Raw genomic sequence first — 5,647 nt, 5'->3', positions numbered from 1 at the left:
AACCCACGTTAAACATCGGGAGCGGGTTCTTCGGATAGGTGTCTTATGTCATTAGTGCTTCATTTCTACAGTGGGTTGAGAAGAGCAAATCTACAGACTCAACCCAGCCCACCACCTGTTTTATTGGAACCCTGGGCTCATTTGCTTACATATTATGTATGATTACTTTCACACTGCAAAGGCAAGTTTGAATAGTTGTGATACAGATTATACGGACTCCAAAACCTAAAATACTTGCTATCTGTTTGTTTACAGGACAAATTTGCCAGGCTGACTCTAGAGAAATCTCAGCTGAGAAAGTCTGCAAAGAAATTTGGCTGTGTCTACCTTGGTCTTTATCTCACTGAGCAGGGGCTAATTTCTTCACCTGCAACCCTATCGCGGGGTCATTATCAGGATTAAGTGAGTCAATAACTGCAAAACACTTTGAATAGAGTCACATGGTAAGCACTCAGAAAATGTTAGCTCTTCTTCCAAGGCAGATACCAACTTCCATTTACTTATTCTGCAGGTTGGCAGTTTGGCCTGGGCTCAACTGGATGGTTCTTCTGACATTGGCTAGACTTGCTTTTGCAGCTGCAAGTAGATTTAGGCAGCTCTGCTTCTCTGTGTAGCCCTGGCCAGGATGATCCCCATCACATATCTGGCAGATAACTACCTGTCACCAGGGTGGCTGAACCATGTGGTATTTAGTGAGCCTCTGATTCCCTTCCTACTTCAGTCCCTTTGGAACCCCCTACCCCCCACAAAAAGCCATCTTTTTACATTGTGAAGCCATGTTTTACATTATGCATGATCTACATCAAGTTAATATATCTTAACCTAAATGAAATATCAAACAAACATTTAAGTACTTACTAAATGTCAACACTCTATGAAATGGCTTTGCTTTTTCCTTCCTTTTGAAATTCAAAACTTTATTTGAACAGAAGCCAACTGGCTTTTCATGGTGGCTAGGGGGTCCTAAAAGGGACTGAACTAAGGAAGGCTTCATATGGTCTAGGCTTGAAACTGGAGCAGTATTACTTCCACTATATTTCATTAGTCAAACAAATTGCAAGACCAGCTCATATTCAAAGAGTGGGGAGATAGATTCCACTTCCTGAAGAAAGGACCTACAGAGCCCCTTTGCAAAGGGACATGTATACAAGAAAGAATAATTGCAATCATTTATATGCATGATCCATAATGAGTTAATATATCTTAACCTAATGGAAATATCAAACAAACATTTAAGTACTTACTAAATGTCAATACTCTATGAAACGGCTTTGCTTTTTCCTTCCTTCAGAAATTCAAAACTTCATTTGGACAGAAGCCTTTTAAAAATAAATAAGTTCTTTTGCTCTTAGTACGTATTTGTCTATGGGAGGACATCTGAATGCATGTAATAACGAACCATCTTCAGCACCATGGACTCATGAAATTCAGCTGATTGATTCTCAGTCCTCACTCCATCTATAGCAACATGCTGAGCTTATTCTTTAATTTTAATTCCTCTTTAAATAAAACTCTAATTTTGTTTTAAGTGCATAAAGTGAAAGAAAATTTTATCTCTCGGTGTTTATTAACTTGTTATGAACATCTTCGTAATGTAAAAACATTGCAATATACCAACCACATTATCTTCAAAAATAAAAGAGTAACTTAACTTTTTCCCTCACTGAAAAATGAAAATAACAAATAATGATAAAAAATTGGAGTAGAATCTAACAGTATTCTAAGACCTCCCAGCCTTCCTTTCTCCAAATGTGTAAATCATTAAGTATTCAAATGTTTAATGTAGTCATGATCAAGCTTACCAGAATAAATCATTTATTTGTCCACCCTTGGCTATCCAGCTTCGTTAGCGCTCTTAGGAAAATTAAGATGTCTTCACATTCCAGGCCTAACAAAGTGTTCTTGCCTCTCCTACTACTTTACATATGAGCTTGCCAGTGCTTTTTCTATTAATTAGATTTGTTTTCTCCCCTCCACCTCCAATTTTGGGCATGGTTTATATTCCCTTGCTTTCTGAAGCCTGGCTTTAAACCATGTAAGATAGCAAAACAGTATCTTTTTTGAAATGCAACTGGAAAAAGAGAAAACATATTGACTTTTAGCATAATAATGAGAAGAAGGAAGAATACTAAACATCTATAAGTCATGTGGGGTATGTCAGGCACTCTTATAAGTAGTTTATAGACATCAGGTTATTAATTTTCACAAAATCCCACAATATAATATAGATGTTAGAGAATAACTTATATAAACATATATAAAACATTTTCCTGATTTTATACATAAGAAAACTGAGAAACAGAGACTTTAAAGGCTTATGCCAGGTCACATTCTAAGCAGTAGAACTGGGATTTGGAACCAGGCAATCTGCTTTCAGTACTCATTAATTTAGCCATTATACTATGCTGCCTGTCCATAAAAACACCCAGGAAGTAGGTTGACATTATAAAAGATATAATTGTAGTGTAGATATTTGCTCCTGAGGCTGGACCAATGAGCAGCATTTCAATTCATATTTTCTTATTCCAGATTCATCCTGGGGAAAATCAAATGCAGTTCAATGACTGACACCAATGGCCAGAAAGAAGGAGTGGGCATTGGGGATTAGGGTTGGGGTCATGGAAAGAAGATGGCTCTGTGGGAAGCAAGGTACATCAAGGTGAAGAGAGTATATCTGGGAGGGAGATGCTCCAGAAGTGGATGGGAAGGGGGTGGCAGCACTGGGCATCACACAGCCTCTAATAAAGAAATGCCATGCACACTCACAAGGAGGCAGAATGCGCTCAACAAAGTAAGCGTACCATTCACAGTTCCCTGCCCAAACAGGATCTTAATATGCACAACCACTGACTTCAGCCTATAGTAAAGATCTGCCTGTACCTCATCTGTGTCTGCTAAGCTAATACTTTTCTTCTAATGCATTTTCTCACCCCAGCCTTCTCAGATTAAGAGCATTATAAGGGGTGTTATTACATCTTGATAAACTGCAAAATGGTCTTCCTCTTTTTCTTTCTCAGTCCTCATTCCCCTTTTCTGTCTGTATTGGGATGCAAACATGTTGTTTCCTTCAAATGAAATGTATATGTTAATTTATTTGATGGGCTTGACAAAATGCCTCTAAAATAAAATGCCAGTACTCTCTAAATGGTCACAAATAAAGGGCCTTGGACCTTTCCAATAATTTATAGTGATGTCATATGCAATAATGGCATTATGTTCAGAGGAGCAAGCCAGTTATAAACACAATTAAGATAATCTAAAAACGGATGAGGGGTAGCAGGGTTGCATCCCTAAACACTGCAGTGCAGATTCCTATGGCTCTGGACCAAGACCATGACCTCTGTCAGAGAACTACTCTCATTTTGAAAAATAGCTCTTGACATGCTACTAGCTGGGGTACTGGGCACCCACATGGAACACCACATGACAAAACAACTGGAGGTAGGCTTGATGAGCTGGGTGAATCAGTAAGTCACAAAGCTGCGGTACTTGGGGACTAGGTTTAGGCAGGTCCAGAAGATGTGAATTACTCAAATGCATAGGATACCCAGGCTCCTACTGCTATTGGACTGGTGCATTTTCTTCCATCCATACCTATGACTTCATGAAGAGTTTTCTATAAACAAACATCAGAAGAAGAAAAGACTTAGGCCCAGTTCACAGTTATGTTGGTGCTAGCTAGAAATGTACCACCACCACAATACAGCCCCACTCAGAGATGCCCCAGAAAACACTGATGAGAAGAAATTCTCCAGTGGCGAGATTTCCAAGCAGTAAACTTGGTTAGAGAGTTAGCCTGAGATATGGATTAAACAGGCACTTAGACATCAACAAATGCCGTGGCTGAATTTTCAGAGTGCTGAAGGCAATAAGTCTGAAAGATCAGTTACTATGAACGGTGGTGAAGTCTATGGATGGATTTATGGGAGTGGGCACAAAATGTGGATGTTTGTATCTCACATGAATGCTTACCAGAAATTATCTACTGCAGAGGAGGAACTCAAACATCAGATGGATGGAATCATACATTTTATGGAAGTCAGCCAACCTCTGAAGAGACCCTTGAACCAAGCAGCTATGACAGCAGAGATGGCTGGTCTACATGGGCCCAACAACATAGGTTCCCTTCCACCAAGTCTAAGCCAGTAACTGCCACTGCTGAGTGCTCAACCCCTCAATGCAGAGACCAACACATAGCCCTCGATATGACACCATTCATCATTGGACATCTCCACCTTAAGAGGACAGAAGCTCATCGTTATCAGAATCCATATCTACTTCATATCACCTTCCCTGCCTTCATTGCCTCTGCCAGCTCCAGCAACTGGGAGTTTATAGGATGCCTAATCTCAACATGACACTCTGCATTATATTTTCTCAAACCTCTCATCTTAAGGAGGTACAACAATGGGCCCATGACCACAGGATTTGCTGGTCCTACTCTCTACCCCATTACCAGAAACAGCCAGCCTGACAGAACAATGGAGGAGCTTACTGAAGACTCAGTTGAAGAGTCTGCTTGGGAATAACATTTTATAGGGTTGGGGCACTGTTCTCCAGGATATAATACAGCTGATCCTTGAACAATGTAGGGGTTAATGGCACCGACTCCCACACAGTTGAAAATTTGTGTATAACTTTTGACTTCCCAAAAACTTAACTATTGATAACCTGCTGTTGACCAATAACATAAGCCTTACCAATAACATAAGCAGTCAATTAACACATGTTTTTATGTTATATGTATTATATGCTCTATTGGTACAATAAAATAAGCTAGGGAAATGAAAACTTTACTAAGAAAATCATAAAGAAGAGAAAATATATTTACTATTCATTAAGTGAGAGTGGATCATTATAAAGGTCTTCATCTTCATCATCTTCACATTGAGTAGGCTGAAGAGGAGGAAGAAGAGGAGGGGGTTGGTCTTGCTATCTCAGGGGTGGCAGAGGTGGAAGAAAATCCACAATAAGGGGACCCAAGCAGCTCAAAAGCCTGTTATTCAAGGGTCAACTGCATATGCCCTGAATCAAAGGCCCATATATGGTACTGTGTCTCCAATAGCTAAACTACATGAATTTAGGAACCAATGGGTGAAAGTGGATGTAACTCCTCTCACCCTTACTCTTCCTAGCAGAATTTATCTTTCTTGTCCTGAAAAGTTAAGCTCTGCCAAGACAGAGTCCCTAGTCCTTATTTGGAATGGGGGATGGGAAGAGGTGAAGAACACTTCAACCAAGTGACACAGTAAAGATTCCACTGAATTGAAAACAATAACCATTACCATGTGGCCACTTTGGATTCATACCTATGAACAAGCAGGCAAAGAAAATGTTACTTCTTGCTCAGGTAATCAATTCTGATTACCATGAAGAGTTGGGATGTCTACTCCACAATAGAATAGAAAGGGTTATATCTCAAACCCAGAGGAATCGCAGGGTATCCCTTAATCTTACATTGTTTGGTAATAACTGTTAATAAACAGTTACAATAACTATTATAGACCACAGACAAAGCCACTAAGGACTCAGACCACTTACTGATGATGAAACTGGAATTTCTACCAGGCTAGCAAACAAGACCAGCAAATGTGCTTTCCTGGGGAGAAAGAAATCTAAAATGAGAATATCAGTTGTATTATTGGGA

The 5,647-nt window shown here is 39.6% G+C and overlaps 1 long non-coding RNA gene across 1 annotated transcript; it reads left to right on the top strand.

Annotated features, from left to right (window-relative positions):
* The first annotated feature begins 255 nt into the window (after positions 1-255).
* LOC144340907 (uncharacterized) lies at positions 256-4,841 on the top strand. The gene is made up of 2 exons (XR_013417451.1): positions 256-443; positions 3,992-4,841. It is a non-coding gene; the product is annotated as an uncharacterized LOC144340907 (long non-coding RNA).
* Positions 4,842-5,647: the final 806 nt, after the last annotated feature.

Source organism: Macaca mulatta, chromosome 5 (assembly GCF_049350105.2).
Source record: "Macaca mulatta isolate MMU2019108-1 chromosome 5, T2T-MMU8v2.0, whole genome shotgun sequence".
In the NCBI taxonomy this organism is placed as follows: domain Eukaryota; kingdom Metazoa; phylum Chordata; class Mammalia; order Primates; family Cercopithecidae; genus Macaca; species Macaca mulatta.
Note: the sequence above shows the minus strand (reverse complement) of the source record. Positions and strands in the feature narration are given on the sequence as shown.